This window comes from Heloderma suspectum, chromosome 3 (genome assembly GCF_057233095.1).
Source record: "Heloderma suspectum isolate Gila_16-S chromosome 3, 16-S_ref, whole genome shotgun sequence".
In the NCBI taxonomy this organism is placed as follows: Eukaryota; Metazoa; Chordata; class Lepidosauria; order Squamata; family Helodermatidae; genus Heloderma; species Heloderma suspectum.
In genome coordinates this window covers 110,166,885-110,190,941 of record NC_139460.1, presented here as the reverse complement: position 1 = coordinate 110,190,941, position 24,057 = coordinate 110,166,885, and positions in this window count along the sequence as shown.

The window sequence follows — 24,057 nt, the reverse complement described above, 5'->3', positions numbered from 1 at the left end:
CCACTTTCCGCAGCAGTGGCAGGTGTTTGTGCCCGGGAGCATGGAATGCTCAAGGTGCTGATAACAGTGGCATGGGATCGAAAACATCTTTGTTCCATGCACACTTCTCCAGTTTCGTTCTACAGGTGAAGACAGAGAGTGAGGAGGCTGGCTCTCAGCTGCTGCATCATGTGTTGCTAGGCAGATTTCGATCTCGCACAGAGCTCTCACACACTAGTGGGACCGGCAGTTTTCAGCTGCTCTTGTTGCAAAGCTCTATGGCAGTGCTTGGATAACCACAGGGGCCTGTCAGACATCACTCTAAGCCACAGGTAGGGCCACTAACCTTGCTGCAGAGCAGGGTTAGTGAGCATGATTAAACCGTGGTTATGTAGCCACCGTGGTTAGGAAAAAATGCCTTTCACACAGCATGCTAAGCCATCATAGTTAGCTCAAAATGCTTAACCATCATGGCTTACTGTTATGTCTGAACAGGGCCAATGTATGCATTAGCCCTAGGTGTTGGGTGGAAGCATTTTGACTATTGTCTAGTGAAATGTGCAAATGATCAGGCAGTGATCTTTGATGTTAGGTGATACACATATACCAGATTGCCCCTATCATCTGTGAAATGTTGGTAAGTTCTTTAACCCTTATATATACATGCCTCCAAAGAACGTATTATGCCACAGGAATGGGTTACATAAATCACTGGAAAACACATAGTTCAAAGCAGTTTTATGAAGTTGATTAACATTCAGTGGAGGGTGGCATCATCAATCATAAAACTCTTTGAGAAAACACCATTGCATTAAACAAGGATTCATTCTGTGCTTTGTCCTTTTATATAAATGTTATCTATTCTCTTCCCTACCATATATCATCTATATTGTTTCCATTGAGGTGTTCTCTTTACTCACAGGAGTCATCATCATAGCTGAGCAGCATGTCAACATATCCCAAGAACTCACAGAACACAAGCACTACAACTCCCCCAATCTGTGATATTTGTTTCAGAGCTCCTGGGATTCCAGAAGTGTTTGTGACCAATATTTTTTTTAGTTCTCAGCTTGGCTGCGACACTGCTCAAGTACACAGTTTCCATGATGCAACCAAAGTAACGGGAACTGGCTGCTGAAGTCATCCTGAATAAGGTACCCTAATGTGCAGACGTCAGTCATCTGTATAATCAATGTTATGTTTAATTGTTCTGAACAACCTTTCCCAAGAGTCTGGTGTGACTTAAAAGCTGCTGCTGGTGCAATAAAAGAGATGCTCATATCCTACTCTGCTTTCACATAAACTTTAGATTTGATATAGGAAGCAACCATAACAGTTGTCCTGCACTCCTTGCAGGAAACAACTCTGGGGACTGATGGCTGACATATATTTCTCTGTAAATTCCTAGCTCTGCTTTTCAAAGACCACTCAGAATGCAAAAGTCTCTCTGAGTACAGGGAGTTTTGATGTCTGCCAACCATGCATATTATACTCAGTAATAAATGCTTCTAATATTAAAAGTCACTCATGGCATTAAGTGTCTAATCTCTCTCTTGTGATGCCTTGCTGCTGTTATGAAACCTAATTCCTGAGAATTGGCAGGATTCCTTTTTATACTTATTTGTTTTATCCTGACCTCCTAGTTCTTTCAACAAGTCTGTGTTTCAGTAGGCTAGGAGCAATGGTTAACATACTGTCAGATCACATGAACACTTAACTCACTGTTCTAACTTCCAGCTAAAGCTTACTGGACAGCCCAAAGGTTGCAATCCTATGCATTTTAGACAGAGAAAAGGCCTACAAGTCCCAGCCTTCCCCAGCCAGGTGGCTGGGGAATGCTGGGACTTGTAGGCCGTTTCTCTGTCTAAACATGCATAGGATTACACCCTAAATGATAGGTATAGGTAGGGACCATCCAAGTGGAGTATAGACAGGCAAAAGTTAAGCTGTTGTATCAGCAGTGGATTATATGAAGGTGTCTTATACCAGGCCAGACCCCTGGTCTATCTAGTTCAGTATTGTCTGCTAATACTGACTGCCAACAGCCCTCAAGGGCTTTAGAGAGAGGTGTTTCCTGTTCCATTCAGTGGTTACTTGAGGCTTGCAGGGGAAGCTGGCAGTGTCTGATGGAGACAGATCAAGGCAGGTAAAGTCCAGTCTAACAAGCAGAAGTGAAGTTACAGTAGGTTAAACAGATATAGTCCAGTCAAGGTAGATAAGGCACAACTGGCAGTGTCAAGGTAGAAGCCCTTTTAAACAGAGGGCAGATGGAAGCAGAACCTTAGTTCTAAGGGGATCCTGCTGTCTGGTGCTCTCTTCTACTAGGACATTATATATCTCAGCAGGGAGCTAAAGCCAACAAAAACTTATATAGGTTGGCAAGACCTAGTGTGGTCAGCTCCACCCATCCCGTGGGAGATGACTGGACTGTTACAGGACCTTTGCCTGATTTTGTAGTCTTAGACTTTTGCAAGACTGGGGAGATGGAGGTTCTGCAAGGGACCCAGCCTCAGAGTATGATCGTAGGGCTGTGCCCTCTGGCTGGGAGGAGACTGAACAAGGTACTGGCAGTCCTACCTCCAAAGGAAAGAGCCTGTGCCTTATCCCCCCATCAGAGTCCTCTACTGCACACGGGAAGGTCTGAGAGCCGGGAGTCATGTCATTTCTCGGCCCTAACTGGAAATGCTAGAGATTTGAAACTAGGAGCTTTTGTATACACACTATGTCTTTATTTATTTATTTACATTTTTTTAGTCTGCCTTTAAGGGTAGAACTGCCTCAAGGCAGCAGATGGTAGAGCACATACAAATCATGTGCCCTGCTACTGAGCGCATAATATGGCCCAACTGCTGCAGTGCTGTGAACTTCAATATACCTACAGTACATAACTACATCTGAGTCACAGCCCTTCCCCATTAAATACTTGTGAGTCAGGAAAGCCTCTTTGGCTCCACACCCTTTTCTAAGCTGACATAGCTTCTTATGGCCAAGTCAAGCATGTTTGTGTCTCTGCAGGATACATGGGTTCCTCTTCCTTGGGGAGTGCTGGCTTCTGAGAGTAATGATAGTAAGAACTTTTGGCATAACTCTGCCAGATCTGTGAGCTTATCCCTTGGCATTCTGGGAATCCCAAATTCTCTTCCGTTTGATGGTGTTGGATTAGCAGAGGCTGGATCTTTTCAAGCTTATTCATGTAATCTAAAATTATGCAGACAATGATATAACTGAAATAAGATTTTTTTTTCCAACTGCAAATTTGTATAAACAAAAGACAACAGAATCTCAGGGGAAGGAATTCCAGTGACAACAGTCTGGTTATTAGTACCAGCCAACAAATGCTCAGGGATACCATCACATGTTCCAGAATGGTGGATTTTAGAGTGGTTGTCATGAAACAACAATGTCGGTTATTTGGGCAAGGAATCCCATTGTTTTTTAAGCACATCCAACAAGCAGCTATGCAGGGTGGCTGGGATGCTTCCCCTCTATGGCTAATAGCAACTTGGGTGGATTGGGGAGTGTTCCAATGGATTTTGCCCAATGGGGATTTTGCCATCGATCTCAGTGGGATGTATCTGGCACTCATTAATAGTTCTCAACAGCTGCTGTGAATTTGGGTGTTATGTCAGCATGCCTTGTTTCCCTTTGGAAGAAACTGAAGCAATGAACGCTTTACAGTGCAGAGCATTACAAAGCACACATGCACAGTTGTATTCGTGTGAATTATGTTGTTATTGGGCTTTTAGTGCAAATATTTCACACGTGCCAGTACCAGAGTGCAGTAGCCTTGAACAGATTGACCTATGCCAGTCTAGAAGGGCAACGAACAAGCTGACAAAAACCAATTCAAGGCAGTGGATTTCTTTTTAAAAAGAGATACAGGCAGGAATTGAGGCTGATAGATTGCTTTGATCAGAAGTATGGTTAAAGCACTGGTTCCTAAAACTTTGACAAGGCTAATCATACAGCAAACTCCCTTGTTTCCATTAATATGTTTGCCATATTAATTGTTAATTTGAATCTGATGGTATTACTCCCCAGAAATATATTTGTCCAAAATACCAGTGACAACTGTAGATCTCAAGAACATCCTGTCATAGACAAAAGGGCAACAAATGATGTATGAGATCCATGTCACTACCTTCAGCCAAGTGGGAGTCTCTCCACTTAGGAACATTGCACAAAAAATGACAGCTTATTTACCATGGTGGGAAAAACACAGGAGAGAGGTGCACTAGAAGAACTTTTGTAAGTAGTATGCCAACAATCACTAGGAAGTCTGCTCAGGATAAACAACTGAAGTATCGTTCATGTCATTCCTGATTCCTTTGAGCTGCTCCAAAATGCCAGTTAACTTAGAGAAATCCCAGAACTCCAGATGTGGCTTTTTACTTGTCATAGAAAGCCACCGATGATAGACCTTGTCTAGAATTTGGTCGCTGGTGATGGGTTTTGAATTCATTGTAAGTTTTCATCAGAGATACTTTCAAATTCCATGTAAGCAGCTCAGTGATTACAGTTTAACGAACAATTGTGGTTACTCAGGTGTCAAGGACAAATGTTACAGTGTCAAGTCAGTAAAAAACAACACGGAAAACACCACGGTTTGGATCCCGACTTTGCTGTACTTAGAGTAGCTTGGGGCTGGTTCCAGACAAAGGCGTCCTAGCGCTAACCGTTAGAAGGCATTGTGCAGATATTTTTGCATGTTTTAATTCCTATGGGCAAGCTGGTAAAATGTGGGTTAGACTAAGCTACCCTTAGGTGGATTTGTAGCTGACTGATGGACCATACCCAAAGAGGGTTTGTGGATGGGTCTTCAACAACCTAGAGAGAAGTGACAAGTGGGATGCTGCAGGTTTATGTTCTAGGTCCAGTGTCGTTCAGCATTAATGTATCCAGGTACTCCCATACCACCTCTTTGCCTGTCTTGGGCTGCAATTCCTTCATTATTTGATCCCTCCCCCCCAGGTTGAGCACAGTGGGAGAAGACTGAGGCAAGGCAGGAGTTGAACAGTTCCCCCTAGCTGTGCCATTGAGTACAAACTCTGTTTTGCACAGCCGGTGTGCTAGGAGCTGCCATTTCCTCACATTGAGCGTAGCCACCATGCACCATAGTTCCTATGAATCTCATTGCTGTGAAAAAGGATACAGAAAGCATTTTCATCTTATCGTCTAGCTAATGGAAAGTCATTGTAAATCTCTCTGGGGGTGTTCAGCAAGTGTCGTAGGACAATTACAACCTTATATTACACATGAGCAGAAGTTGCCAGGGCTGCAGCAATTTACTTCCTGATAAATACTAATGACTTCCTAGTTTTTCCAAACAACTTCAAGTATAATTGCCACCTTCCTTGAAAGCAGAGAGTGGCCTCGAAACATTTAGGGAATGAATCATTCAATTAATTACTGATTCAGCTGCATGTGCTGTGAACACAATGATAATTTTGTCTGTATCTGTAAATAATATGTTACTCTAGTGTAATGCTCTCTTCTTCTCTAAATTGATTGTTTAGGAAGTTGCTATGCAATTACAAGATAATTTATTACAAAACTTACACATTTATTACAAAACTTACACATTTATTACAAAACTTACTCCTCAGAGTCTAGAGATTCCAACATCCTCCATTGTAATCCAGTCTCTCTTACTATGTAATCTGGTTTTTCCTTCCATCCACCTGAATGAGATGAAAAATAGAATAGAGTCAATACGTATGTAGATACCTAACCCCAGGTCCATAGATAACCTCACTCAGTCGGTCATGTAAATATTTTTAAATATTCTTCTGCAACCTCCGTAGCTGCCTTCCTATTGCTACGGTAGCAGCTGTTGCTGTTATCACTTCTCCAGCAACTTCTAGCTCCACTTTCTGCTTTCTTTTCTTTTTCATCTTCCTTAAATGCTGTCCTTTGCACCCATAGATAGTCTGGGACCAGTGTATCTTAAGACTGATCTTCATGCGAGCCTGCCCATCAGCTGAGATCATTGTAGAAGGCCCTTTTATGGGTGCCCCACCTTCTGAGGTCAGGCTGGTGGCTACTGGAGATAGGACTTCCCTAAACATGTTTGCCTGGAGTCATCTTTGTTACCTCTCATGGGTGTTGCTAGGTACCCAAAGGATCCAGGGCCCGGGCCAAGAGATGAATGATTGCAAACAATGTGCATATGCTGATTTATATGCATATACGTATATGCAGATTTAGAGTTACTAGAATTTACATTTTACAAAGGCAAGACAACTTCCCATCCAAATCACCCGGGTTCTTCAATTTGCACCCCAAAACAGTTCCTTTTCAAATCAGTTCAATTCCCCTTCAATTACCCCCATATAACCTCAAATTCTCCAGCAAAGGAGATCGTTACCTTGTCATGGTGCTGGAGCTTGAATGACGTCATCATGAGCTAAACCGTGAAGACGGGAAAGTCATGGCAGAGAGGTCAGACTAAATACGATCCCTGGGGAAGGAAACGGCAACCCACCCCAAGTATTCTTGCCATGAAAACTAAATGGATCAGTACAACCAGAGATATGTCGGCATACCATCAGAAGATGGGACTCCCAGGTTGGAAGATGGTCAAAATGCTACTGGGGAGGAACAGAGGATAAGTTCACCTAGCCCCAGATGTGATGATGCAGCTAGTTCAAAGCCGAAAGGATGGCTAGCAGCCAATGGTGCTAGTGGTGAACAACGAATCCGATGTTCTAAAGATCAGCACACCATAGGAACCTGGAATGTAAGATCTATAAGCCAGGGCGAATTGGATGTGGTTATTGAGGAGATGTCAAGATTAAATATAGACATTTTGGGTGTCAGTGAACTGAAATGGAGTGGAATGGGCCACTTCACATCAAATGACCACCAGATCTACTACTGTGGACAAGAGGACCACAGAAGAAATGGAGTAGCCTTCATAATTAATAATAAAGTGGCTAAAGCAGTGCTTGGATACAATCCAAAAAATGACAGAGTTCGAATTCAGGGCAAGTCATTTAACATCACAGTGATCCAAATATACGCCCCAACCACAGACTCTGAAGAAGCAGAAGTAGATCAGTTCTATGAGGATCTGCAGCACCTAATGGATAGTATGCAAAAAAAGATGTTATTTTCATTACAGGAGACTGGAATGCTAAGGTGGGTAGTCAAACGACACCTGGAATTACAGGCAAGCATGGTCTGGGAGAACAAAATGAAGCAGGACATAGGCTGATAGAATTTTGCCAAGACAACTCACTGTGCATAACAAACACTCTCTTCCAAACACCCTGATGCTGGGAAAGACTGAAGGCAAAAGGAGAAGGGGACGGCAGAGGATGAGATGGCTAGATAGCATCACCGATGCAATGAATATGAACCTGAGCACACTCCGGGAGAGTGCGCAGGACAGGAAGGCCTGGCGTGCTATGGTCCATGGGGTCACGAAGAGTCGGACACGACTGAACGACTGAACAACAACAACAACAATGGTCTGGGAGAACAAAATGAAGCAGGACATAGGCTGATAGAATTTTGCCAAGACAGCTCACTGTGCATAACGAACACTCCAACAACCTAAGAGACAACTTTATACATGGACTTCACCAGACGGTCGACACCGAAATCAGATTGACTACATCCTTTGTAGCCAAAGGTGGCGGACATCTATGCAGTCGGTAAAAACAAGACCTGGAGCTGATTGTAGTTCAGATCACAAACTACTTATTGCAGAATTTAGAATCAGACTAAAGAGAATAAGGAAGACCCACAGATCAGTGAGATATGAGCTCACGAATATTCCTAATGAATATGCAGTGGAGGTGAAGAATAGATTTAAGGGACTAGATTTAGTAGATAGGGTCCCGGAAGAACTATGGACAGAAGTTCGCAACATTGCTCAGGAGGCGGCAACAAAAAAAGTCCCGTGGTCTATAGGAATTCAATCTCCCTCTCCAGGCTTCCTGCTCATTCGAGTGCAGATCTTGAGTGTCTGTACCTTGTGTTGGGTACCCGGGACAGATTAGGGATTCTGTTGGTGTACCGCCCACCCCGCTGCCCATCAGACTCCCTGCCTGAGCTGACGGAGGTGGTCTCGGACTTGGTGTTGAGGACCCCCAGGATGATGGTCCTGGGGGATCTCAACTTCCATGCTGAGGCCACTGTATCCGGGGCGGCTCAGGACTTCATGGCCGCCATGACAACCATGGGGCTGTCCCAACATGTCATCGGCCCAACGCATATAAAAGGACACACGCTTGATCTGGTTTTCTCGACTGGGCAGGTGGATGGTGATCTGAAAGTGGAGGAATTAACATCTGTCCCTTTGTCATGGTCAGATCACTTCCTGCTGAGGTTTAGACTTCTGGCGGCCTTTCCCCTCTGCAAGGGTGGGGGACCTATTAAAATGGTCCGCCCCCGGAGATTAATGGATTCCAGAGGGCTCTGGGGGATTTTCCTGCTGGTATGGCTGGTGCTCCTGTCGAAGCCCAGGTCGCTCTGTGGAATGCAGAGATGACTCAGGCGGTTGACACGATCGTGCCCAAGCGCCCTCTCCCTCTGAGCAGAGCCCAGCCAGCTCCTTGGTATACACCTGAGCTGAGGGCAATGAAGCAAGAGGGGAGACAGCTAGAACACAGGTGGAGGAAAACTTGTGCTGAGTCTGACCGAACACAGGTAAGAGCCCACTATCGAGCCTACTCTGTGGCGGTGAGGGTGGCAAAGAGGCAGTTCTTTTCACCAGCATTGCATCTTCTCAGTGTCGTCCAGCGGAGCTTTTCCGAGTGGTTCGCAGCCTGTTACATTCTGGGCCAGGGAGAGAGAAGGTGGAACCCTCGGTAGCACGCTGTGACAAGTTTGCGCGGCACTTTGAGGATAAAGTCGCTCAGATTCGTCATGAATTGGACACCACCATTAATGCAGTTCCATTGGTAGAGGCGTTCAGAGCACCGTTTGGTCCAGTTTTATTGGATGAGTTTCAGTTACTGAGGCCTGAGGATGCGGACAAGGTGCTTGGCCAAGTCCGATCGACCACTTGTGTGCTTGACCCTTGCCCTTCATGGCTTATTAAATCAAACAAGGAGGGGTTGTCCGGCTGGGTCCAGGAGGTTGTAAATTCCTCCTTGAGAGAGGGAGTGGTGCCTGCTGCTTTAAAAGAGGCAGTAATTAGACCACTCCTGAAAAAGCCTAACCTGGACCCAGAGGATGTTAACAATTATAGGCCAGTGGCCAACATCCCCTTCCTGGGCAAGGTGCTTGAGCGGGTGGTTGTAGGACAGCTCCAGGCACTGTTGAATGAAACGGATTATCTAGATCCATTTCAATCGGGCTTCAGGCCTGGTTTTGGAACGGAAACTGCCTTGGTCGCCCTGTGGGATGACCTCTGCCGGGAGAGGGACAGGGGGAGTGCGACCCTGTTGATTCTCCTGGACCTCTCAGTGGCTTTCGATACCATCGACCATGGTATCCTTCTGGATAGGTTGTCTGGGTTGGGAGTTGGAGCCACTGCACTACAGTGGTTCCGCTCCTACTTGGATGGCCGATTCCAGAAGGTGGTGCTGGGGGATTATTGCTGTGTGCCATGGCAATTGTGCCATGGGGTTCCACGGGGCTCTATTTTATCCCCCATGCTGTTTAACATCTACATGAAACCACTGGGGGAGGTTATCTGGAGGTGTGGGCTGAGGTGCCATCAATATGCGGATGACACCCAGCTCTACCTCTCTTTCTCATCAAAACCAGGTGAGGCAGTGGCTGTTCTGAACCAGTGCCTGGGCACGGTAATGGACTGGATGAGGGCTAATAAACTGAAACTCAATCCAGACAAGACGGAGGTACTGTTAGTGGGTGGTTCGTCTGCCCGGCTAGGTGATATTCGACCTGTTCTGGAGGGGGATGCACTCCCCCTAAATGATCAGGTTCGTAGTTTGGGGGTGCTCTTGGATCCAGAACTGTCACTTGAGGCACAGGTGAACTCAGTGGCACGGAGCACTTTTTATCAGCTTAGGCTGGTATACCAACTACGCCCTTATCTGGACAGAGATAGCCTAGCTACAGTTATCCATGCTCTGATAACTTCTCGTCTGGATTACTGCAATGCGTTATACGTGGGCTGCCTTTGAAAACGGTCCGGAAACTTCAGCTGGTCCAAAATAGGGCAGCAAGATTGTTAACAGGGACTGGCCAGCGAGCTCATATTACGCCAGTACTTTTCCAGCTGCACTGGCTGCCAGTCCATTTCCGGGCCCGATTCAAAGTGCTGGTGTTAACATTCAAAGCCCTTAACGGCTTGGGGCCAGGTTACCTGAAGGATCGCCTCCTCCCATATGTGCCTGCCCAGACCTTAAGGTCATCGTCAGCGGCCCTTCTCCGTGAGCCCCTGCCAAAGGAAGTGAGGCGGGTGGCTACTAGGAGGAGGGCTTTTTCTGTTGTGGCACCCCGGCTCTGGAATGAGCTCCCTAGTGAGGTTCGCCTGGTGCCTACATTGTACTCCTTTCAGCGCCAGGTGAAGACCTTTTTATTTTCCCAGGCATTTTAGCTTTCTAAAATTTTATCTTTGCTGTTTTAAATCTGTATTTTAAACTCCTGTACTGCTGCTAGGTTTTATTGTGGTTGTATTGTTATATTGTGGTTTTAATGTTCTATATATTTTAAATTGTTTTATTGTGTGTTGTTTGGTTTTAGTTTTTGTGAACCGCCCAGAGAGCTTCGGCTATTGGGCGGTATAGAAATAAATAAATAAATAAATAAATAAATAAACGAAGAAAAAGAAAACCAAGAAGGCAAGATGGCTGTCTGCTGAGACACTGGAAGCAGCCCAAGAAAGAAGGAAAGCAAAAGGCAAGAGTGATAGGGGGAGATATGCCCAATTAAATGCAAAATTCCAGATGTTAGCCAGAAGAGATAAGGCATTATTTTTAAACAAGCAATGTGTGGAAGCAGAAGAAGAGAAGAGAATAGGAAGGACAAGAGACCTCTTCCAGAAAATTAGAAACATCGGAGGTAAATTCCAGGCAAAAATGGGTATGATCAAAAACAAAGATGGCAAGGACCTAACAGAAGCAGAAGAAATCAAGAAAAGGTGGCAAGAATATATGGAAGATCTGTATAGGAAGGACAATAATATCGGGGATAGATTTGACGGTGTGGTCAGTGAGCTAGAGCCAGACATCCTGAAGAGTGAGGTAGAATGGGCCTTAAGAAGCATTGCTAATAACAAGGCAGCAGGAGATGATGGTATCCCAGCTGAACTGTTTAAAATCTTGCAAGATGATGCTGTCAAGGTGATGCATGCCATATGCCAGCAAATTTGGAAAACACAAGAATGGCCAACAGATTGGAAAAAATCAACTTATATCCCCATACCAAAAAAGGGAAGCACCAAAGAATGTTCAAACTATCGAGCAGTGGCACTTATTTCATATGCCAGTAAGGTAATGCTCAAGATCTTGCAAGGTAGACTCCAGCAATTCATGGAACGAGAATTGCCAGATGTACAAGCTGGGTTTAGAAAAGGCAGAGGAACTAGAGACCAAATTGCCAATATCCGCTGATAATGGAGAAAGCCAGGGAGTTTCAGAAAAACATCTATTTCTGTTTTCTTGACTATTCTAAAGCCTTTGACTGTGTGGATCATAACAAATTGTGGCAAGTTCTTGGTGGTATGGGGATGCCAAGTCATCTTGTCTGCCTCCTGAGGAATCTGTATAACGACCAAGTAGCAACGGTAAGAACAGACCATGGAACAATGGACTGGTTTAAGATTGGGAAAGGAGTACGGCAGGGTTGTATACTCTCACCCTACCTACTCAACCTGTATGCAGAACACATCATGCGACATGCTGGGCTTGATGAAGCCAAGGCTGGAGTTAAAATTGCTGGAAGAAACATTAACAATCTCCGATATGCAGATGATACCACTTTGATGGCTGAAAGCGAGGAGGAGCTGAGGAACCTTCTGATGAAGGTGAAAGAAGAAAGTGCAAAAGCTGGGTTGCAGTTCAATCTCAAAAAAATCAAGATTATGGCAACCAGCTTGATTGATAACTGGCAAATAGAGGGAGAAAATGTGGAGACAGTGACAGACTTTATCTTTCTAGGCACAAAGATTACTGCAGATGCTGACTGCAGCCAGGAAATCAGAAGACGTTTACTTCTTGGGAGGACAGCAATGACAAATCTTGATAAAATAGTGAAGAGCAGAGGCATCACACTGACAACAAAGGTCCGCATAGTTAAAACAATGGTATTCCCCGTAGTAACCTATGGCTGCGAGAGCTGGACCATAAGGAAGGCTGAGCGAAGGAAGATAGATGTTTTTGAACTGTGGTGCTGGAGGAAAATTCTGAGAGTGCCTTGGACTGCAAGAAGATCAAACCAGTCCATACTCCAGGAAAGAAAGCCAGACTGCTCACTTGAGGGAATGATATTAAAGGCAAAACTGAAGTACTTTGGCCATATCATGAGAAGACAGGATACCCTGGAGAAGATGCTGATGCTGTGGAAGGCAAAAGGAAGAGGGGTCGACCAAGGGCAAGATGGATGGATGATATTCTGGAGGTGACGGACTCGACCTTGGGGGAGCTGGGGGTGGTGACGGCCGACAGGAAGCTCTGGTGTGGGCTGGTCCATGAAGTCACGAAGAGTCGGAAGCGACTGACCGAATAAACAACAACAAACAAACCTCAAATTAATCTTAATTATCCACCCAGATCAGTGGGCAGATCAATTACTGCACCATACAGTGTTAACAGAGACCCTCTCTAATAAAAATGTAGATCAATGGCTAACATTAGGAGTGGGAAAAGGATCCACACAGACACATAGCACCTCAGGGGCAAAACTAATGGAGTGTAGGGATAGATAAATAAGCACTTTGTACATTTTGGGCTCCTATTTTTATTAGGCCGCAGGCATCATGTGTGTTTCTGAGGAGAGGCACATTTTCCTGAGGAGAGGTGGCTGTGAGGAAAATTGATGAAGGGTTAAAGAGCAGGAAACAGTGTTTCCACACTCATCCCCATAGATCTACACTCAGAGAAACACCTCAGAGGCAAAGCAAAGTGGGACTCTGGCTGGATAAAAAGCCACCTGGTAAATGATGGGATAATAAATAACATTAATTATTACCCAAATTATCACACATGGCAGGTGCAGTGCAACCCTATGCATGTCTACTTGGAAGTGAGCCCCACTGAGTTCAATGGAGCTTTCTCCCTGGTAAGTGTGTATAGCAGCGGTGGGCAACTCTGGAGGGTTGGGGCCTCATTGGATCCCCTGGAATCTTCTGGGGCTGCATCCCTCCACAACTGGCAGTGGCCATGTGGTTGCATTTCCAGCAATTCTGGATTGGTTACAATCCTCTTAGATGGAAGGAACCATATAGCTTGGTTGGTAGAGCACATGCTTTGCACACGGGAGGCCTCAGGTTCAATCCCTCCAGGTAGGGCTGAAAAAACTCCTGCCTGAAACTCTGGAGAGTCACTGCCAGTCAGTGTTGACAATGCTGGACCAATGGTCTAATGCAGTATCAGGCCGCTTCCTATGTTCTTATGTTCCCATCTCAGGATCAATAGTCAGAACAGGTGTAGGGAAGAATTCCTCCAAGCCCCAGCAGCCAGCACCCAGGGATTCTCCTTATGTAGACCTACACAATATTGCCAACTTCTCAACTGGTCATTGCTGATCTACCTGACCTGTAGACTTTAGCAGGAAAGCATGTCGGGCTGGGACAAAGAAGACACCCAGTTAGCAACCCTCCCACCAAATCCTTGATGTTTGCAGGTTAAAGGCCACCTGCTGCAGCCCATCTTAGAGCCTCTTGGAAATATGCTTCCCTCCTGCATTTCCATGCATGCACAGCAGCTCTCCAGAGCAAGATTGAGTTCAGAGATGCCTGGATCAGCTGGGCCCAAGATATTCAGGGCCAGGGCCCACCCTGGCCCAGACCTAGCAACACTCTTGCCTCTTAGGCACCAAGTGAAGGAGGTCTTGTTCTCGCAAGCTTTTGGTAGTAAGTATTATGATTTGTTTATTATTATTTACCAGTGGGACCTGCAACAAAATGTTGCAGCATGGAGTATTCATGTTCAGTGTTCTGGCAAGGCAGCTATGCCATCTTTCAGCATACTCCATTCCATTCCCACTCCTCACGCTTAGTCCTCATTGAGCTGTTACATTGGGAAGTTTTTTGCATCTTTAATTTCCCCCCCCCCTCCTGCTAAAAATCTATTGTTCTTTTGCAAACTCAAAGTTGCTAATAACTCCCTCTTGTTTCCCAGTAGCACTGTTTTGGCTACATGGCCATCATAATTCAGCACTTGAGTTTGCCACATTATATATGATACCTTAAGAACATAAGAAGAGCCCTGCTGGATCAGAGTAAAGGTAGGGATGGACGAAAGTCACTTACCTGATCCCGAAGCTTGCTTCACAGTGGGGGGGAGGCGCTCCATCCCTCCCCCTGAAATTCTGGGAGGGGGGAGGCGCCCCGTCCCTCCCCGCCAAAATTCTGGGTGGGGGGGAGGCGCCCCATCCCTCCCCGCCGAAATTCTGGCCGGGGGAGAGCGCCCCGCCTCTCCGGTCGCGAAAGTTCTGCTCCTGCTGGGAGGCCCGGGCCGGGATGCAAATGGCAGCAGCCGTAGCGTTGCCCTTATTTTCGCCGTAGTCTACGTAAATATTTACGTTGACTACCCGTGCCAGAATAAGGAATGCAAATGGCGACGCCCATGGGTGCCGCCATTTGCGTATGCGCTTTTTTTTTTTTTTCAAAGTCAGCCGTGATAGGCTACATAAAAGTAAAAGGTGTTTTTTGAAAATCTAGCCGTGATAGGCTATGTAAATCTTTACGTAGCCTATCATGTTTGTTGGTTTGTTTGTTTTTTCACTTGGAAATGGTGGCGGCGGCAGCTGGTCAGAAGACTGGCCGCTGCCACTGAACCGCCGCCGAACCGCCGCCGGGAGCCGCCGCCGTGAGGGACATTCGCCGAAGGTAAGTCCCATCCCGGGGGGGGGGCGGGGGGCGGACTGTTTCTCCACCAATTTCAGGGGGCCGAATGCGTTGGCATTCGGCCCCCCGGAAATTCGTGGAGGAATTCTCTGACATCCCTAAAAGGCCTATCTAGTCCACAACCCTGTTCCTACAGTGGCCAACCAGAAGCCCAGGTGGGAAGCCCACAAGCCGGACATGAGCACAACAGCACTCTCCCAGTCATGTCCCCTATCAACTGGCATAAAGAGGCATACTGCCTTAAGGAGAGGAAAGGTTCCTCCTGTGCAAGCACCAAGTCATTGCTGACCCCTAGAGGGACGCCGCTTTCGTTGGCGTTTTCATGGCAGACTATAGCGGGGTGGTTTGCCATTGCCTTCCCCAGTCGTGACTACCTTTCCCCCAGCAAGCTGGGTACTCATTTTACCGACCTCGGAAGGATGGAAGGCTGAGTCGACCTGAGCCGGCTGCCCAAGACCCGGCTTCCGCTGGGATTGAACTCAGGTCGTGGGGAGAGTTTCGGCTGCAATACTGCCGCCTACTACTCTGCGCCACACGAGGCTCGTCATACTGCCTTAAGACCGGAGGTAATATATAGCCATCATGACTCGTTTATGACATCATGACTAGAAACTGCTGTTTACAGAGTAGCTGTTTTTTTCTCTGTCCCTGAACGGGTGTTTTTACTGCTTGAAACTGCATTCAGTTCTTAATTTCACTTGTTAATTGATCTTACTGCTGTTGGTTATGGTTCTTTCATGGATTTTGTAAGACACCCTAAATGCCATATCTGGGAGACGGGTGGAGTAGAACATTTGTAAACAAACAAGTAACGTGGAATGTGCTTCCCCGCCAAATCAAATTCAACTCTGTCAGTTAAAGACAGCATTGGTAAAGTTATGGTGTAAGGTAGCACAGCATTGCTTCTGAAGGCAGCTAAACACTGACAAAATGCCAGAATAAGAAGCAAACGATAGTTGATCGACTGATAGCTGCTTTAGTAAATGGTATCACAATACATGAACATAAGAAGAGCCCTGCTGGATCAGACCAAAGGCCTGTCTAGACCAGCATTCTGTTTCCACTCTGGCCAGTCAGATGCCCATGGGAAACCACAAGCAGGACATGACGCTCCTGCTTGTGTTCCCAGCAACTGGTGTACAGAGGCAGACTGCCTCTGGTACTGGAGGTAGCATGTAGCCATCAGGACTAGTAGCTACTGATAGCTTCTCCTCCATGAAATTGTCTCATCTCCTTTTAAAGCTGTCCACGTTGGTGGCCATCGCTTCAGCTTGTGGTAGCCAATTCCATAGTTTAACTGTGCGCTGTGTGAAGAAGCACTTCCTCGGGTCTGTCCTGAAGCTGCTGCCATTCAGTGTCAAGGGTTCTAGTATTATGAGAAAGGGAGAAACACATTTCCTATCCATTCTCTCCACACTATGCATAATTTTATACACTTCTGTCACATTGCCCCCAGAAATCTACTTGCCTTTCTTCTAAATGAAAGAGCCCCAAATGTTGTAGCCTTTCTTCATAGGTGCTCAACCCCTTGATCACCTATGATCAACCCCCTTTGGTTGCCCTTTCCTGAACCTTCTCCAGCCCTGCAAAATCCTTTTTGCAGGCCGGTGACCAGAATGGCTAGCACATCACGGTCATAGGCAAGGATCTTTCTGCACTGTTCAGTAAAGGTGTACTTATCTCTCTTTCTTATCCTTATCTCTCATGCCATTACAAACAAATGGAATCAAGGGCCTGGAATGTGATCAGGTAGGAAAGCTGCCCTTTAACCAGGCACATAACGAGCAGCCCTTCCAGCCACTGGATCAGTAAGGCAAAATAAGTACAGGACACAACCAAGTATATAATCATGGGTATCGAGTGAAATCATTATATTCCAGTTATCAAATATAGAACTGGCAAATGGGTCAGAAAATAGGCCAAGTAGTTAGGATAGCCTCTTATTATCCTACAAAAGCATTTTCAGTTTTCAGAGTGGAGTTGACAAAATAACAGTATTATGCATTCTATTTCTAAACACACACACACACACACCCCCCACCGCAGGAGGGCTACATGTTCTGAACAGAAATCCCTGCATCTGAAGCTCTATAACTATTTATTTAGTTCTAAGCACTTTTATTTCACTTTGCTAATCTAACAGAAGATTGGAGTCGCTGACAAAAATGTTTCTTTAATGTATGTTAAATGTTTATTTAACATTTTGATAAGCCACTCTGATTATCTGCTGGAGTAAAAATGCTTAGAATTAAATAAATATATAGTTTATTTAAGGGCTATGTAATATAAAAACAATGCATACCGCCCCAATGATTGAAGCCAAAGGCCCCTTGAAATAAAATCTTCACTGTGCTGTATCTGGCTTGGCCAACCCAAAGGCTTCTTACTGCTGGCATATCAAAGGTCCTAATGTTAAGAATCCCTGTTCCCTATTAGTTCAAAAGAGGGCTCTGAGTCTCAAGCACACATAGCTCTGGATAGTTCACATGGCTAAACACCACAAGTCCCCTTTTCTAGCCTTTTGTCCCATGACAATCTCTGTTTTCAGACAGGATATTGAGCAAAGTTTCAGGCAAGGTTTAAACTATGATGACAGTGTAGCTGGAGGAGTGCCCTTTATGTAAGGCAATTGGGGCCAGTTTTCTCCCTGTCTTCTACGTACAACACTACAGGCATTCAGGTTTAAGGAGTGCCTGTGGCCCAAGTTACATATTAAACAATATCACTGTGGCATATTCACGCTCACTCCCATAACGTTTAGCAACAATTAGCCCATGGTGTGATATCATTGCATGAGTTTCCACAGCTCTGCCAAGAGCAGGCAGTGATTTGGATCAGGGATGGGGAAATCCTCACTGCGATGACATCTCATCATGGGGTGATTATTCCTTAAAATTACAGGAGAGAGTGCTGGAACTTGCCAGAAGGATGTTGTTTTTGACAGTGCTCACATGATACACGTATTTCTGTCCTACTCACTGGTTTTGTGAGTACCTGAATGAGGCTTCGGAATACCTGAATGGGGCTTGCTGCTGCTGAGATCTGAAATGGGGCTCCTAATAATTGCTACCACCTGAGTGTATGCCTCAGTCCATACACACAGGGTACTTCCAGACGGAAGACTCCCAGCGCTACCAGTCAAAAGACATTGTATAGCTCATCCATTTTTCCCTCCTCAATGAATCTTCTGTGGAAAGAGAAAAGATGGAAGATGCAGTGGGAAAACAAGGAAGGGTTATAAGTAGAAGACGATGATGAAGACTGGGCCACCTGTAAAATTCCGTGAATGAGGCAAGGCTAGGATTGATGAATCTCTCAATTCCAGTTTCTTTCAGTTTCTCATTTTTCCAAATTTAAGTTCGGTTTATCCTGAGCTTTATGATTTTTTTTTTTTAATTGCATGGAAATCCATAAATGTTTTTATACACATTTCTCCTAATGCATGCATTTTTCTATGATTTTGTGACTAATATACATATTTTGCCAGCAATTTGCCTAATACAATACATTTGGGAATATTATTTCCCCATAATATATACATTTTGGTACGCATTTTTGATTGAAGAACTCCATTGCAAAGTTCAGTGAAAGATAACTGAGTCTTGATTCTCATAGTGGTTCAAAGGTGTGAAATTGGATAGGCTTGCATTAAACTGTGACCAAATTCCTCCCCTATTCTTTGACAGGGCTATTGCACAATAAAAGCCTCACCTGGAGCACCCACAGTGATGACAGGATCATATTTATACCATGGCAATCACTTGAGAGATCAGTAGAACTCATAAAAATGAACAAAGTTTGAATCTACCAAGCTGTCGCTCAGGGTCATATTTCAGCAGACATAAAGAGGCATGATTAGTAAGCAGTTTGGAAGAAAAAATCTGAAGCTCACTGTCTTATAAAGCATATGTGCCCTGAATTTAAAAAAATAAAATAAAAATTAAAGCTTGTCAGAAATTTGCTGTCACACAAAACTTTGCTTCATCCTACACTGAGATGAAAGTCAGGCTGTCGGAATTTTCCAGTTTTGGATCCCAAGATAAATTAACTTAAGGAAGTTCACAGAAATAAGGTTCCCCTCCACCCCCTTCTGCACTATGGCCTCCTCTCTAGAAATTAAGGGGACCCTCCTGAACAATGTGGGATGCATACGGAAGACTGCAGGGGGTAAGGAGGGGACGGGAAACTTACCTTTCATGAACTTCTTTAGGATAACTTATCTTCGGTTCCAAGCCATTATATCAGGGATGGAGAAAATGTGGCCCGCTGGATGTTGTTGGACTACAACACCCATCATCCCTTACTATGGGCTATGTGGTCTAGGGCTGATGGGAGCTGCAGTCCAACAACATTTGGAGGGCCTCATGTTCCACACACTTACATTATATTGACATGTTGTATATGTAATATCCATATCATGGTGGTTTGCGTGTGTGAAGGCAATGGCTCTATATATCAAGGGATGCCAATGCACAGAGACAGATTTTATTTAGCCAGTGGCTAAATATTATTTTCCCTATTAAATATTAAATATGTATTTACGCTATTAGTAGAGTGAATGGCAGCCATTCATTTATATGAGAGTAGATCTGATCTGAGGATGCTACGAGGGTGGACACGGCTCTTGGTGATCCCAGTTATCTCTGGGGTGAACAGTTCTACAATTATCTGTAATCACAGCTAAAAATACACAGATAACGACAGCCCTATGCAGTTGTACAGCCTAACATGTCAGGGCTTAAGTCATAGGTGTTGAACCGCTTTCAGCCCCAGGGCCAAATCCCCCGTTGAAGAAGCTCTCAGGGGCTGTATTCCAGTGGTGGGTGGGGCCGAAGGCAAAGGGGGTGGAGCCAAAGCACTAAAAATACCAGCATATTGTAGATTAGAGCTCTAACTGCCAGTAACTAACTCAGCCCTTAGGAGAGGCATTTTAACCATTTAGAATGCGGGGGAAACAGCAGAAAGGCCAGGCAACCGCCAAACAATTGGCGAGGGGGGAGAGGGAGTGGTCAGGGGGAGGGAGAGGGGCTATCTGGGGAACCCCAGCGGGCCAAATTGGGACCCCAGGAGGGCTGGATTTGGCCCCTTGGCCTGAGGTTCTACACCCCTGTTGAGGGAACGCAAGGGTGCTCACACTGCTGTCCCGTCCTCCCCATCCCAACACTTCCCTGTGTGGATGTGAAGGGGGCTTGAATGTGAGTGGAAGCCCCCATGCAATCCCAAATCCTAATAACTCAGGGTTCCCGGCTGGGGTGAAGGTTCTAACTAAATCTGTTCAGCTGAACATGCCTAGAAGCCCCTTTCATAACTTCCAGATAGGGATCTGTGAACTCATCCCCATCTGGGTTCTCCGGGTGCCCGCCCAGCCACTGCCCCTGCTCGCCAGTCCTCAGACTGTGCTCCAGCCTCTCCTGTGCTCAGCAAGCGGCCCACAGTCACCCCGCTGGCTTCACCAAGCTCTGCAGTTGCCATTTTTTGAAAAATAAAATGGCCATGGCAAAAATGTGCATATTGCGTCTGTGCAGAAACGCGCATTTTGCATCTGTGCAAAAATGCGCATTCTTGGAGAATGTGCATTTTTGCGCAGCAATGCACATTCACAAAAATGCACATTTTTGGAGATGCAAATATGCGCATTTTCATGCATATGCAAATTTGTTCATTTTTGCAATTGCCATTTAATTTTTTTTTAAATGGCAACTGCGAAGCTCGCTAAGGCTGCCAGGGTGAGTGCAGGCCACTCACCAAGCGCAGACAGGGGGCGAGCAGGAGCAGGGGCTCAGCGAGTGAGACTTGGCTTGGGGCTGCAGAATCCGGCACCCGCTCCATCTCTACTTCCAGATCAACCCAGGAAGGTCTGGGCATCGGAGGGGGGGTGGCACCCATCAGGTTGTTGGGGCAGGGCAGCAAGTGGGCCCCTGCACTCCCCACATACTGGTCCTGGTGGGTTAGGGCTGAATGCCTGCATAAGGCTCATATGTCTTTTTCTTCTCAGCTTCTACTAAAATCGTTCCATATGTGTAAAAGCAAACTTACTTTCAGATTAAGAGTCTATCCTTCCAAATGATTGTCAAGCAAACTGTCAAATAATGTCAGAACTGTACGAATCCCTGAAGGCTTCATTGTGTTTCTTTTAGGGGTGTACGAACCGCACTCACCGATCCGCCTGGGGGGTCAACTGGGGGGGAGGCGATCTGTTCCTCCCCCCGGAATCCTCCCTGGCGGGCTCTGCTCCACAGCAAGTCCACAGAGCTGCCGGCTGGGCTCATCTCAAGCCAGACTTCCGTCCGCTGCCCTGCCGGTGTGCAGACGCAAATGGCGCCGGGCATAGCAGATGCCATTTGCGTCCCTGGTCTTTTTGTGATAGGCTACGTAAATCTTTATGTTTATTCAGCTGACAGTCAGTTGGAAAGGCAGTAATAATAACTTGCCCATACATATACGTATGTATATATGTATGTATATATATATATATATATATATGTATGTGTGTGTGTGTGCACGCGCATATGTGTACAATTACCATAGATACTTGTATAATATGTGCCAATCATAACACGAGTTGGGTTATTACAAACACTGGACTGACACGCACACTGTGCACATATTTCACTCCGATGCTGCATATCACTATTTAGAAATCTAAATAACAGCACATCTTAGGAAAGTCAAATGCCATCTAATCAAAATTCACATGCGCACCTCATGAATACTGTATGCCTCTGAGCAAGGTAAAGTGCACTTCCATGCCATTGCTTAATCCTTTGCAAGTTCATTTAAAAATCATTATGACAAATTCTTTAGTAATTCAAGATGGGCATACAGAAAGACTGAACGAATCTGCTCCCTCACCATACAAATGCCTTGGCTGGTCCACATGTGTCCCTGGTTTTTTCGTGATAGGCTACGTAAATCTTTACGTAGCCTATCATGGCAAAGAGCAGGGATGCAAATGGCGTAGCGGAGAGTGTCCTCCACCACACCTGAGGGAGGCAGACTAGTTTAGGGGGTGCAAGGCAGGCCACATGGCATGCATTGTTTTGCCCTCCAACACCTCACCACTGGTCCATATTCCCTAGCATCTGGCCCTGAGTTAGCTGCTTCACTCTGCCTAAGAGTCGGGCTGGCCCTGCAAGAAGGTGGGAGCCATGTTGGAGCAGACAAGGCCCATCTAATTCAGCAGCATCCTACTTCTCACAGTGGCCAATCAGATGTCTCGGGAAAGCCCACAAACAGGCCTTGAAGGCGATAGCTCTCTCCAGGCATTCATCCCCATCAACAGGAACTGAGAGGCACACAACTTCTGAACAGCGAAGTTCCATAGAGCCATCAAGAATAGCCCTTGATAGAATGATGAGTTTGTCTAACCACCGGGGTCATAGGGGAAGCCAGCCAGCATGTCTTTTGGAGAAAGACGTTTGTTTGTTTGTTTGTTTGTTTGGCCTTATGGCTAAGTTCAAATATATAGTGTAGTAGTGCCATTTGTGTTTGGCCTACTGGAAAACAAAAGGTCTTGACATTTGTACCTAACTTTTTACACAATATAACACTCAATTAATCACAGCAGCTGCATACACGAGATTATTCAGCCATGCAGAAACAGCAACTGGTAAAGGCCATGCAGAAACAACATCTGGTAAGGTCCTTCTTGATGAAAGGGTTAAGCTTGGCTTGATTTGGATTTGTCCTTGGAATCCAAAAGAGGAAGATTTTTTTTCTCACATCCTTCCAAAGGTATACGCAATTTATAGACCTAAAGTGAGAGAGAGTTGAGGACAAGAGAAAAACAGAGTGGATTTCTTCTTCTCACACTTTTGTGTAGGAGGTAGGTTGGCACTAGTTTCAACACTGTTTAGATGAGGTAAGTAACTAAGTGTGTGATGACTGAAATCAAGTTCTGCAACCAATTCAGCTCCTGTTACAAACTGCCTGGCAACCTGGAACTAAAATCAAAGCATGTATATATTAGGGCTGTGCAGAGACCGCCATCTGCTTCGGATGCTGCTTCGGATCCTCTGAAGTGACCTCTATCCACCTTGGATTGATTTGGACCCCCTCCACTTCGACTCAGATCCGAATCTGAAGTGAGATTCAGATATCTGGATCGCCTGTTTTTGGCATTTTCCCATTGACTTGCATGAGAAAACACAGTCATAGCTTCTTTAGTTTTTATGATACAGGCATGAAATTTGAGAATCTCTCCACCCCCATGGAGAGGAGGCCACCTTCGATATGTCAGATAGTTTTGTCCAGTGGCTTTTGTGCTAGGCGGAGTTAAAATCTGATGTTTTCCACAGAAACCCTCAAAGCAAAGAGCCGTAACCTCCCTGTTTTCACACACATGTGACATCTTGGCCTCTCCCAGCCCCCCTCAAAGGCATTGCACCCTCCCAAAACCCAGGCACTTTGGCTCACTGGTCTGTGTGCAAGGCACTGGTGAAATCTGATTTTTTCCACAAAAACTTAGAAAGCAAACAGCCGTAACTTCTCCCTGTTTCCATGGACATGTGTGAAACCTGGGACCCTGCCAGCCCCCCTCGAGGGCATCCCACCCACCAAAGTCCAGGCACTTTGGCCCACTGGCTTGTGTTCAAGGCACCGGTGAAATCTGATTTCTTCGTCAAAAACTCAGAAAGAAAAGAGCTATAACTTCTCCCAGTTTCCACAGATGTGTGTGACACCTGGGCCCCTCCCAGCCCCCCTTGAGGGCAACCCACCAAAGTCCAGGCACTTTGGCCCACTGGCTTGCGTGCTAGGCACAGGTTGAATTTGATATTCCCAGGAACTCAGACCAAACTCAGAAGGGGAAGTGTGTTGAAGCAGAGGTCACTGTCCCTAATCTCTGCTGCAGGTTTCTTTGAAGTACAAAACAACCCTGATTCAGAAGAATCACCAGCTCAGCCTCTCTATGGCTGAATACACACATTACCTGGCAGGCAGGCAGGAAGAGGTTTTTTTTTTAATCTGCTTTTGTTTATTTCTAGCACACACTAAATGAGTATGTTGAATGTATCTTGAATTAACATGGCCAGCCCCTATTTCAGAAGGGCCACTGATTTTTGAGAGTGGTTGGTGCCTAGCCCAGGAGGGCC